The sequence below is a fragment of the Erpetoichthys calabaricus genome, chromosome 15, assembly GCF_900747795.2.
Source record: "Erpetoichthys calabaricus chromosome 15, fErpCal1.3, whole genome shotgun sequence".
Lineage (NCBI taxonomy): Eukaryota > Metazoa > Chordata > Cladistia > Polypteriformes > Polypteridae > Erpetoichthys > Erpetoichthys calabaricus.
The window spans coordinates 42,124,800-42,139,097 of record NC_041408.2 but is presented as its reverse complement, the minus strand read 5'-3'; positions in this window follow the sequence as shown (position 1 = coordinate 42,139,097).

The window sequence follows — 14,298 nt, the reverse complement described above, 5'->3', positions numbered from 1 at the left end:
CTACTGGAACAATATGTACAAAGTGCAACTGATGCCATGGATGTTAATCACTGAGCCAACTGCGCTTAAACTGGCTGCATGCAAGTAGACACAGGTAAGTGCAGATGCTTGCAGGCTAGTCTTAGTGCAGTTTGAACTTCAAACTCTTCAAACAAACATGTCTCATGCAGTTAGTTATCGATTAAACAATAGACAAACATCATAGGAGCAGAGAATGCTTGGGGGAAGAGAGACAAACAAAGCAATCAGCCAAAAAGGACAAGTGCTGCTCAGGCTTTTAAGTAAGCGCACAAGAAGCCACAATCGAGAAGACGTGATTTATTTATTTTTATGGTGAAGATTCCAAGGACGCACCCAGCCTTGAGAGACAAAAACAAAGTAAACCGGTAATCAAACAGCAAATGAAGAATGTAATGAAAACAAAAGAAATAAGAAAACAATGATACCACCCCTGTTCCCCTTACGGCGATTACACATTAAATACAACAAAGCACAAACAAAGCACACATAGTAAATCATGAAAAACAGCAACGGATGAAATGTAATGATGAAAATGGATAGTCCAGAGATTCCGCATTGAATGGGAATGTAAAGATAGTCCTACCGCTAGTTCCTGAAATGGTGAAGACGGGTTCAGGAGCGCTCCTTTCTTTGCAGGATGGCCATGAGTCCACATGTGTCCTCATGTACACAGGCAGACGGCAGACAATCCAGACGCACGAAATGATCCAGGACAAAATGAATAAATACAGGTAACCCAACAGAAGGCAGGCAGGCAGACAGACAGGAAATTGAAACACAAATTACAAAAACTTTTTTTTTTTGCCTTTGGTCACCGACCCCCTTTTTAAAAGCCGCGCTGACATCCTTTGACCAGCACCCTCAGCAGAAGACACTCAGAGCCACTGCAGCGACTGCTGGGAGTTGCAGTTTCAAATTCTATTGGCTACTTTCACCATCCCACGTCAGTTTTCTGTACAGCTGCTTCCTGTTCACTCTACAGTACAGTATTGCCACGGAAAAAGCCATAAAAATTGCGGAGCATATTTGCAGTTTTCGCTAACAATTATTAGTTAGGTTCTAAGGAAAAATCCATAAATGACTGAGGTCGCAAACTCTGAACCGTGACTTCGCGGGGGCCTACTGTATATATATATATATATATATATATATATATATATATATATATATATATATATATATACAGTCGACCCTTGATATATGACCGGCCTGACATGTGAACAACTTGATTTACGACCAACATCTTGCGTTACGACCTGAATGCGGTCACATGTATCCGCTTGCACAATTGTAAACAAACAGCCAAGAGCGTTGTAAGCGTCAGTCAGAGCCCAGATACATGTGTTTGTGGACGTAATTTCGGTCAGTACAGTGATTTATAGAATTTTTTTGGATAATTGCTAAGGAAGGAAGAGAAGGTAACGAAGGTATTGAAAGCGATCACAATCGAAACGAAGAAGGAAATTGTGTGGAAATATGAGAGTGGTGTTTGTGTGGCTGATCTCGCTAATATGTACAGCATGTCGAAATCCACCATCTCGACAATTTTACAAAGAAAAGATTTGTATAAGGAGGCTCCTTCCAAACAATAACCACCTTCCATTTCATTCTCCTCCTCCTCCCTTCCTGCAGCCCAAAGATGTCAAATTAAATGGTGAGTACAGTATGAAATTGTTGTTTCTGGTAGGCTAGGCACTTTTTATAACTTTTTGGTTAGTACATTAGAAAAATTATTGGTGTTTTGGTAAATTATGCACATTATACAACCCTTTTTTATTATGAAAAGGTTAAGTAAGTGTTGCTGTGGGAGGTTCGGAACGCATTATGGGTATTTCCATTATTTCTTATGGGAAAAATAGTCTTGACTTACAACCAACTTGAGTTACAACCAGCCCTCACGAACGAATTGAGTTCGTAAGTCAAGGGTCCACTGTATATATATATATATAACTTGCTTTAAAATACAGCTTTTGGTCCCATGATAACCCATGAGGAAGAAATGTTTCCAAAACAAGTACCGTTCCCAAGGCACATTTTAAAGTTCGTGGTGAAAGGGCTTTTTCCGTCTGTGCACCCAGGCTCTGGAACTCCTTACCTTTAGTGGTTAGGCAAGCCACTTCAGTCGCCACATTCAAATCACACCTAAAAACGCACTTCTTCACATTGGCTTTTAATTCTTAACCTGTCTTATTTCCACTTGCTTTTTGCTATTTCTCTGTTTTATTGGGTCCCCTGACCTGTTTTTAGTGTCTCTGTTTTAATTCTCTCTTAAAGTTTGTTTTTAATATTTTGCTTTTAGTCTTGCTTGTTTTAACTGTACAGCGCTTCGGTCAGTTGTAATGCTGTGTTTTTAAGCGCTTAACAAATAAAAATGGTATGGTATGGTATGGTATCTAAAGACATAAAGGTAAAAGGGTGTATTATATCCCATCTGCCAAGACATTGTGCAACTGTTCCTCCATGAAAGCACTGATCTGCATGAAGTATGAAGTGGTCTAGTTTTTTTTCCAGAATGCCCCATATTTGTCCCATTTATGCACAGGTATTCTTCTGGTAAAACAATGTCACCATGAAAATGTGCCATGATTGCAAACAGAATTTTATTGTTGTCTGTAACACCACAGTGTAGAATACAGGAATGTTTTTTAGATGGATTAGCTGTCTGCACTATTTCCTGTAACAAACAAGATTGTAATTAATGCTAAGATCAAAACAAGATCTGTTGATAAATGTTTCCTAACGACAATCCATATAGGCCACATCTGACACCAATCTGAGCACAGCGGAAAAACAAGATATCAGACTGTATGCCATAAACGGCTTACCCGATGACCATGTTGACACTAGGTTATCAACTAAATATTTGACATTGATTAGTATGAAAACCTTCCATCAAACATCGTACTAAAAGTATAATCTCACACTTACTGCCACAATGTTTCATGAAGACCAACAATTTGGCTCATATAGTTTTACTCAGTTGGTTTATGATTGATGAATACATCATTGAGAACTTCTTAGCTTGGTGTTGTCACAGTACAATCATCTAGACAGTACTATGACACAGCCTTGTCCAGTTATTACCTGTCTTAAAATTGATACAAGTAAGAATCTCATTGTATTCTGTTCATAGAACATTAATACTATTACTATTACTACTCATCACTTCACCCCATCTAATTTTAAGAAGGTGTTTTTCCTGGTTTGGGTCAGTATGGCAGCAGGTAAGCAGCTCAACTCCAACATCTCTGCCCTCAACTACAAATTCCAGCTCTTACTGGGAAATTCCCAGGTGCTCCAAAGCCAGCCAAAAGATATAATCCAGTGTGTCTTGGGTTTGCCACAGGTTCTCTGCCACATTGGACATGTCCAGAGCAGCTCTTTATGGAGCTGCCCAGGGACATCCATATAACATGCCCAGACCACCTAAACCAGCTCCTCTTAATCTAGAGAAGCAGCGACTCTACTCTGAGATGGGAAAGACCTAGAAAACACATCGGATTTGAAAACTTATTTTCTAGTAAAACAGAAAGTTGTGCATTAAATTTTTCTAACTTATGGAAGTTTGCCATCCATTTCTAATAATATATGTTTATAAATATGTTTTATATTTTCTTAACAAAACTGCAGTGCAACTAGTTTTTACTTCAGCTTACATTTGAAATGCCAGACTTCACACATTATTACGGATCCAATTTTCAGATATGGCTTTGGCCAAATGCACAGTACAACTAAATGTTCCAATATGTTACCACTTCTGGCAGTAAGCACTTTTATATTTTTGGTTTCAGAAAGAAAATGCAAAAAACTATCTTGTTTTAGATTTTGAACAATCTGATATGACAGTAAATTTTAAGACATGATAGATTTTGCTCTGCCATAACATACCTTCCTGTCATTCTGAGAAATCATATTTGCATTTAGCACAATTGATAAAAAGACTATCCTGAAGTTGGGTAAGAAATAAGGCCTTTCATTTTTAGGTAGACTGTCTTACACGGCCACGTATATGATGATGTCTTCCAGATATGCTGCAGCTTATTAGTTATGGGCCAAAGACTGCAGTATTTATTAATATGAGGTTGAAATGATGGAAGAGGATGGAATATTACCAATTACCACTAGAAATACTACAGGCAGTCTCTTCCTTAGTTTCTTCTGATTGAGTCAATTGTTTTAATATGATAGAGATTCTTAAGTTTCTCAATAAGCTCATCTACCATTAACTTTATATAGGCAGCAAATACAGACAATTGTGTGAGTTTTGTATTGCAAAATCCTTATGAGCCATTGGGTTTTCAAAGTAAAACATTTAAGAACTATCATTTTCTACTAACATGTTCAGGCATAATGTTTTTATTTTTTTTTTGTGTCATATTTTGCCTCTGGCATCCTGCTTCTTTGTAAGACTACTGGAAAAGAAGCTTAGATAGCGAACACTGTCATGTTAGTACAGCTTAACACGGGGTGGACAGACTTTTTGGGTGATGAGTTGAATTGTCAATAATGACTCATGCAGCAGGCTAAATAAAGTCTAGGTGAGAGTATGAAACCAGGTAGCCTAGCATATGTGTTAAAGATAAACATTAACTTTCCAAGAAATGGTTTAATTATAGAAGTTTGTATTATAAGCTACTAGCAAAATAAGTGACTAAGTCAGAGTATGATCAGGGGGGGTGGGGGGGTGTATCGTTTAATTAAAGTGCATATGTCCTTCTTAAGTTGGCATATGCTGGGTTTATGTCCAAGTGTCTGTTGATGGCGTTTTCATCTGATAGCCAAGACTCGGCCAACTCTCTGGCGCTTTTTGTACTGGCCTTAAATTTTACTTTTACGTTGTCCCAGTTGAATGTGTGTCCTGTCGATTTAGTATGTGCATATATCAAAGATAGTGCGTCCTTTCTTCTGACGGCGTTGCGATGTTCCTGTACACGTGTTGAGATTTTTTTTGACGTTTGTCCTATGTATACAGCTGAGCAAGAATTGCATGGAATACTATAAACTGCGTTTCGTGTTTCGGCTGTCGATTTCTTGTTTTTAGCATTAAACAGGACCATGCGCAGATTGTTGGTGGGTTTATGTGCTATTTTGATGCCCCACTTGGTCAGGGTACGTGCCGTGCCTTCTGACACATTATGGTGATACAGGAGTGAGTGCCAGGTTGGGTGGGGGTTCTGATTTACGTCGCTTGTATGCTGATTCCTTTGGCGCCTGCTGTGTAGACTCCGATTAATGAATGATTTTGAGTATCCGTTCGAGGTGAAAAGTTGAAACAGATAGCGTCTCTCATTAATTTTTGTTTCCTTGGTATTACAATGCGTGTGGACTCGTTTAAATAGGGTTTTCACGCAGCTCCGTTTATGAGATACTGGGTGATTGCTGGCGAAGTATAGAATCTTGTCTGCGTGGCATTGTTTGCGGTAAACACTTGTGGTCAGGGTGGCATCACTATTTCTTTTGATGTAAATGTCCAGGAAATTGATGTGTCGATTGTTTTCTTTTTCCATTGTGAACTGGATTGCAGGGAATATTGTGTTAATATGATTGAAGAACTCATTCAGCTGGTTCTTTCTTAATATGACGAATGTGTCGTCTACATAGCGTATCCAAATTTTGGGTGTAATCTGGGATAAAGCTATGTTTTCAAATCGTTGCATTACCAGTTCAGCTAGGAGTCCAGATAACGGTGATCCCATCGGCATGCCTTCTTTCTGTGTGTAATACTTGCCGTTGAACTGAAAGTGCGTTTTTTGGCAAAGTGATATTAGGTGCATTATGTCTTTGATGGACAGTTTGGTTCTTGTCTCTATGGTGGGGTCACTATCCAGTTTCATTAATAATGTTTCTGTGGCCAGTTGGATCGGGATCATGGTGTATAGCGATATAACATCAAACGAGACCATGATCTCGTCCTCGGCGATGGATACGTCATTCAAGCGCTGTAATGCCGACTCCGCGCTGTTGACGGAATAATCTAAGTCGTCCGTTAAATGTTTAAGTAGTTGGAAAAGTCTTTTTGACAAGTTGTATGATGGTCCGCCTATTAGGCTAACCACTGGTCTGTATTTTAGTGGTGTTTTGTGTATTTTTGGGAGTCCATAAAATTCCGGGCAGTTCATATAAATATAAATTATTAAACAGTAAAATCTTCTTCTATAATTTGCTACCGTGGATATTCGTTTGTCTGTCCAGGATTTTAAATCACCTGTAGCTCGCAAACCGTTTCACCTATTGACTTGAAATCTGGTACACATATAGTACGTCACGTCTGCTATTCGCTTTATGGGTGATGATTGTATTACTCTTTTTATCTTTATTTTATTTTATTGTAGAATCAACTCCTATCTGCGCACACCAGGTCGGCCGTGGGCGGATGCGTATGGTGTATTCACTCCATGTTATCGTGCATTGCGCTGTCAATGGTATTTTGATAAAAGAATTTGAACAACATATAAGAAGTGTATAAATTATTAAACAGTAAAACATTAACATTTAAGAAGTAAAGTTACGTTGAGTACTACTGCAGTGCCTTCGGGTATACCTCATTTTTTCTTTGCCCATTACATGCTTAAATGTATACATTTTTTGGTGTACCTACCCGAGAACACGCGACATATAACCGACCGTGGGAGAAGCATGGATTTTAAACACGCGTTGAGTTCATCTGCTGGTCTCCCTCGTGGAATAATTGGTAATGTTTGACTAAAATCTACAGCGAGTAAAACGACATTACCTCCTTTTTTTTTTTTTACGATCTCTGAGATCTTGCTTTTTTCGGTTCAAGGCTTCATAAGCTCTTTTATGTTCCATGGTGTACTTATCCCAAACCATCATCTTTGAATGTTGCAAGACTTTCGCCTTGTATGTAGATTGGGGTAATTACATTCATTGCATTCCTAGTCTGAATCACAATCTGATTGTATGGGTGGTTACCTGGCAGGTAACACTTATGCTTGGTCATCAAGTCGTCTAACATCCGCTACGTGCCCTCTTTTAATTGCGAGAAGCAGATATATATAGCCAAATTCTCGCGCTTCGTTGCGCCGAAGTACTGCTTTTAATTTTTTATTAAGAAGAAAAGAAAACCTTTTTAAACGGATCGAAAATATACCAATAACAATTTGTTAAGGATCTGTTTTTTTGTGAAGCTCCCTTTTCACAGCTGTCACGCTACGGCGTGTGTTTCGTTTATTTGACAGTATGTAGATCGTGGTAATTACATTCATGGCATTCGTTTTCTGAATCACAGTCTGATTGTATGGGTGGTTACCTGCCAGGTCACGCTTGTGGTTTGTCAGCAAGTCGCCTTACGTCCGCCACGTGCCCTCTTTCTGTTCCCAGAAGCAGATCATAGAATGGTTTTAATAGTTTACTTTCAAATAATGCAAAGAGTATGCGACATGTGTTTCTCCCTAATTCTGGGCTCATCAGGCGTACACACTCACTGCATCCCCTCTTGGGAATCGAATCTCTATCGTCAGCGCCAGAGGTGAAGCCCCTAACGTTGCGCTACGGCATGTGGTTCGTTTATACCTCGTGTCTTCTCATTAAACTTTTATCTCGCGAATATGTTATTGCAATCCGCAGCGGGAGCGTTTCTAGAAACTTAATTTAAACTTATGTTTTACACTGTGCTTTTTTCCCTTATGAAGATGCTTGCATGCTTCACTCGCTCGCTTCTTATTGTTTCGCTCCCTTCTCAATTGTTTAATGAATTTTTTGTTCTTCGCGGTTTGCGGCTCTTCCTTCATTTCTCCCTACTGCGTTCTTTTATCTCGCGAATATGTTATTGCAATCCGCAGCGGGAGCGTTTCTATAAACTTAATTTAAACTTACGTTTTACACCGTGCTTTGTTTCCCTTATGAAGATGCTTGTATGGTTCCCTCGCTCGCTTCTTATTGTTTCGCTCCCTTCTCAATTGTTTAATGAATTTTTTGTTCTTCGCTGTTTGCGGCGCCAGAGTTGAAGCCCCTAACGTTGCGGTCAGCAAGTCGGCTAACATCCGCCATGTGCCGTCTTTCAGTTGCGAGAAGCAGATCATAGAATGGTTTTAATAGTTTACTTTCAAATAATGCAAAGAGTATGCGACATGTGTTTCTCCCTAATTCTGGACTCATCAGGCGTACACACTCACTGCATCCGCTCTCGGGAATCGAATCTCGAACGTCAGCGCCAGAGGTGAAGCCCCTAACGTTGCGCTACGGCGTGTGGTTCGTTTATACCTCGTGTCTTCTCATTAAACTTTTATCTCGCGAATATGTTATTGCAATCCGCAGCGGGAGCGTTTCTATAAACTTAATTTAAACTTTCGTTTTACACCATGCTTTTTTCCCTTATGAAGATGCTTGTATGCTTCACTCGCTCGCTTCTTATTGTTTCGCTCCCTTCTCAATTGTTTAATGAATTTTTTGTTCTTCGCTGTTTTCGGCTCATCCTTCATTTCTCCCTACTGCGTTCTTTTATCTCGCGAATATGTTATTGCAATCCGCAGCGGGAGCATTTCTATAAACTTAATTTAAACTTACGTTTTATACCGTGCTTTGTTTCCCTTATGAAGATGCTTGTATGCTTTACTCGCTCGCTTCTTATTGTTTCGCTCCCTTCTCAATTGTTTAATGAATTTTTTGTTCTTCGCTGTTTGCGGCTCCTCCTTCATTTCTCCCTACTGTGTTCACAGTCTTTTCACGTGATTACGTGGGAGGCGTGATGACGTGACACTCAACTCCTCCTCCCACGGCCATCGAGCTGCCGTCCATTACAGTATATTGTGAAAAAAGAGGTTCCAGTTATGACCATTACGCGTTGAATTTCGAAATGAAACCTGCCTAACTTTTGTAAGTAAGCTGTAAGGAATCAGCCTGCCAAATTTCAGCCTTCCACCTACACGGGAAGTTGCAGAATTAGTGATGAGTCAGTCAGTCAGTCAGTCAGTCAGTCAGTCAGTGAGGGCTTTGCCTTTTATTAATTAGTATAGATTAAGAGCAATAGTCAGACACCAGTAACTGTGAATTTAAAGCAAAGTGATTTTGTTATGACAATCTACTTGTCATGAACATAAAACTGGCTGCTTCTGCACAAACCATTAATGTCAACTGTTGGATGTCACAAAAATTAATACATTGAAAAGATTGTCTTCTTTTATGCTTCTGTACTTGCTTTTGCAAATTTTCATTTGTGAGAAGTTATGTTTGTAGCTGTATGAGCTACCAAACTATGTTGGCATGTGCACAGCATGCTTGCAAAGCTTTGGAAACAAACCATGAGTCTAATTATAGAAAAAGAGCAAAGAAACTTTGATAAACTTATTTTTAAACTTTGCAAACAAGCAAAAGGAGATAAAAGAATTGTAAAATCTATCTTGCGGCACCTAAAATCCTTAAAGCGAGATTCAAATTCATCACAAAGTATGGCAACCTGAGCAGAATATCTTGAAAGGTTCATTCTTCTAACAGAACACTGTTCCTTGAAAGGCAGGTTTTGCCTTTTGCCACTGATTTTGATAACTGAAGAATGGAGAAAAAGATAAATTAACAGCGGAATAGCATAACTGAAATAAGCTTACCTTAAAGCTGTAACTATCCTCTTCTTCTAACTTGGCAATGAAGTGTTTGATAAACACACACATTGCTTGAAGAAATTGGTTGTGATATTGCTACAGGTGTATGCACCTTACTCCTTATCTAACCAAATAAGCGGGTTGCACAAATTGTTTGTTTTAGACGATCCACTACCAGAAAAATGTTCTGCTTTTAACATCTTTATTTCACATTTATAAAGGATACTCTTAGGGTCAATCTTAGGGTCACACCCAAAGCTTCATCTTTAGGTATGCCACTCTCAGGGATGCCATGTGTAAGCTTAAATCTTTAAAATCTTGAATGCAAGACAAAGTCTAACAAGCATCTAAAACATACAGTTACTATCGATTTGAAAGGTAGAAGCTGAATTATTGAATTATGATTTGGAAGAAACCACTTGGCAACTTAATTCACTTAAACCAGAAAATTCTAGCATCATCTTGCAAAGACCACCTCACAAGCACTAGAATATTTGATATTTCTATGAGTAGCCCAGGTCCGCTCCCTCTTTTCCTATTGGTCTGATCTAGCCCACCAGCTTACCAAGTTGGACACAATAGTCTTATGCTTTGCTAATACTGTAGTTGGACTTTTGGTATACGTACTCTCTGTAGGATGCAACAGTAAAAAGATAACATTAGGATGCTGACTGTAAAGCACTTTTCTTGTCATTTTCTGGTCATCTACCCATTTGAATCTGTTCTATTTATGTGCCATATCAAGATACGCCTTTTTTCTGCTCCTTAGGCCAGCATCTGGGAGTCATCTTTTCTCTATTACAAATTTCACTGGTATTTGGCATGCATTTAGGGATGAAACTGACTTAAAAGGTGTGTGTTTCTCAAATTAAAGATTCTGATGTATAACAGCAGTGCTAATGCAATTACAAAGGTTTCTCTAACAACCAATTCACATTTGACTAATTATGGATAAGCTAAGAGTTGACCTTTAGGGCACTGAAGGAATGGTTGTTGAATGGGGCTTTGCAGTCATATGTAACTAACAAGGTAAAAATCACTCACTTCAAGCAGTAAAATACATTAGCAACAAAATTAATGTCTTGGCAATATTTTAAAAGCAATTTAATGTTATTATGATAAAAAAATACAATTTCAATCAAAAACATGTAAGTTTCTGATTGTGTCCCAACAAGAAATATTCATTGACTTAAATAAAATATGTCTCATTTTTGTCACTTCATAGTTTGGGTTGACTGTCATTTGTACACTTTTTCTGGTGCATCCTTATGAATTATTCAGCAGTATTTTGCCATCATACCATATCCCAACATCTCTGGTACTTTCTTTCCATGTCATTCATATCCTGATGGAATCTTTTAACCTGCTCTTTATTCCAAGATTATCAAGAAAAAACTCAAAATGCAAATTCTAAAAGTGAACTTGACTCATGTTGTAAGCAAATTCCTTAAACTTAACACATTTTCCACAATTTCTTTTTCATTTGGATCCTTTTACCTAAAAACTTAGAAATTACCTTTTTGAAAGATACGTAAGCCACTCGTTTCAGGTTGTTCATTGCACCACCAAATTCTGCCTCAGAAATTAATTTTCTAATATCAGGCCCAAAAACATACAAAAATCAAATGAAAGAATCAAAGCATTTTTTCTAATGTACACCTGTAACTTTTCTGTATGAGTTGAGCTTTTCAAAGAATCTGTCTCTTTTAGTGTCTAAAATGACATAGACTGGGGTCCATGCAACAGCTCAAGTGGAGGAAAACAACCAGCTCTCACGAACGAATTGAGTTAGCTTCTCCCTAACAACATTTGGTGTGTGTGTGTGTGTCCTGCGGTGGGCTGGCGCCCTGCCCAGGGTTTGTTTCCTGCCTTGTGCCCTGTGTTGGCTGGGATTGGCTCCAGCATACCCCCGTGACCCTGTAGTTAGGATATAGCGGGTTGGATAATGGATGGATGGATGGAATGGTATTATAAGAAAGGGACAACTCCTTATTCTTGAGAATTTAATTTTAGAATCCAACAGATGTGAAGCTGCCCTATAATTTCTTTATTTTCATAGCTGTAATCACATGTGAGAGAACAGCAGACTGTATTGCATTGCATAGTTTACTGCTATCCAGATACAATTAGTATCTCAATGAGATGTCTTGAGTGGACCTACAATATATTTTGAGATACATTTGAACAGTTGTTGCCCTCTTAACAGGAAAACTGACACAAAGTACTTGAAGCCCTATACCTCCAATTATTCATTCCACTATTCCCTTAGCTCTTGGTTGGAAATATCAAACTAAAAGTCTTCCTGCACTCTTATCCCTTCCCAAATGGCCACCTTAATAATAACAGTTAGTAAATCTTGTCGGGGTGTCACAATATTGTCTAGGGATGACCAGCTACTTTTGCTTATCTCAACAGTCCAACATTGACTTATATTCGATTTCCGGCTGGGAGAGGACGCAGGCGCTGGCTGTTTGCTGCTTCTCCACGCTATATTCATTACTTAAGTATTTTTACTACTTGAATATCATTTTAATTGTAGCTGTTTTCTGGATATTATACAGAACTTTAGCATTTAGCGGCGTAATTTGCTATAATTTGCTGTTAACACCTTACAGCGTTTAATATCATTGCTTTTGGAGAAATCCTACCTGTGACATTTGTTGGCCTGACTTGTGCTGTGTCATTGGTTCTGGCCTGTATCGGCCCGCTATTACATTTCCTGAATGTTGGCTCTGTCATTGGGATCTTGGTGATTGTCTTGCTTCTGGAGTCCTTTGCAATTTGCACCACAGCTGTCCAACTGTACACATAAGGACTACGGTCGACTATTGGGGCCATATCTCCTCCGCTCACCGGCATGCTTCGATATCTGCCATCGCATTGTTGGAGCTCAACAACCACAGCCTTCCATTTGACATCACAGTCATCAAACAACTTGGACTCCTCCATCGCCCCCGCTATGTCCATAGGGGATCTGGTCGGCGGTTTGTTTACATCATGAGCTCCATTCTGTCCTTGTGGTCAACAGCACCTCTCTCCGTGGCAGCCCAAACATGTCATCCGAGTGCCATTACCACGGAGACTAAAAACACTGCTCAGCGGCGGTCCAGGTGAAACGGAAAGCCTGGAGTGGGTTTCAGCTTTCTTCATCCTCTAGTTAAAAGCAACACCTCACTAAACATCAAACTTGAACTTTTTAATGTTCAGTCCCTAACAAATAAAGCCTGTCTAATTTATAATCACATTATAGACAGGGGGATTGACATTATTTGTTTGACTGAGACTTGGCATAAATCCGAGGTATACTCAGTTTTCAACGATTCCTGCCCTCCTGGGTACACCTACCTTGAAAAGGTCCGCAGCTCTGGATGTGATGGTGGTCTGGCTGTAATTCATCGGATTGATTTGCAATTATCACTTCTCCCCCTTCCTAAATTCTCAACTTTTGAATGCCTGACAATAAATTGCAAGCATCCACTTTTTATAACAATACTTCTTATTTACCGACCACCAAAACAACTCCCTGATTTCATTACGGAAATGAATGAGCTGCTCTCATTTTTCTTTACAACATCATCAAATGTACTGATTCTTGGAGATCTGAACATTCATGTGGACACTCCCTCTAATTATTCTGCTGCTCAGCTCTTGGAGCTCCTGGACTGCCTAAATCTCAGGCAACTTGTCGAGGTCCCTTCTCACAACAAGGGCCATACCCTTGATTTAGTCATTACTGATTCAGTCCTCATCTCAGACCTCCAAGTACTTGATCTGGGTGTTTCCGATCACAAAATTGTCTCAATGGATTTACCCACAAATTCACTATACTCTAAACCACAGCGCTGTATCTGCTTCAGGAACCTGAAAAAAATAAATTTGACTGATTTAAATGCTGACATTAAGATCTTCTTCATTGCTCCCCACCTTTCTTCTGTCAGTGAATTAGTTGATTACTACAACAATGGGCTCCACAACATCCTTGAGACCCATGCCCCAGTTAAATCACTAGTGGTGTCTTTTGTAAAATCTGCCCCGTGGTTTACAAGTGAGCTTCGACAGATGAAAACAGCTGAGCGAGCCCTCAAGAGGCGTTTTGTTGCAACCAGTTCAACAGTCCACAAATTAGCTTATCAGGAACACCAAAAAAACTACTCCAGGGCACTGACCACTGCCAGATCTCAATACTATTCAAATTTAATCAACAACAGTCCTGGAAATTCCAAACAACTTTTTTCCATGATAAACCATTTACTCAATCCTCACACCTATGCCTGTAATAATTTCACAGAGGAGCAGTGCAATAATTTTATTGAATATTTCACCTCTAAAGTGGACAGCATCCGCTTCAAATTTTCTGCCTCCAGCCCTCCATCGCTGGATGTTTCTATATCAAAGCCAATGGGCTGCCTTTCCCAGTTCCTCTGAGGACATCATACAGAGGATGAGACCTTCAACGTGTTCATTGGACCTTTTCCTACTCCTCTGATAAAAGCTAATGTATCAGATATAAGCCCTCTTATTGCTGACATCATTAATCACTCTCTCCAGAGCGGCTTAGTCCCACTGGCCTTGAAAACCGTAAAAATTAGACCTCATTTTAAAAAATCCTCTTTGGATCCTGAAGTGATAGCAAACTATCGTCCGATCTCCAACCTTCCATTTTTGTCTAAGGTTTTGGAAAAGGATGTTTTGGTTCAGCTTCAGGATCACCTCAAAAAAT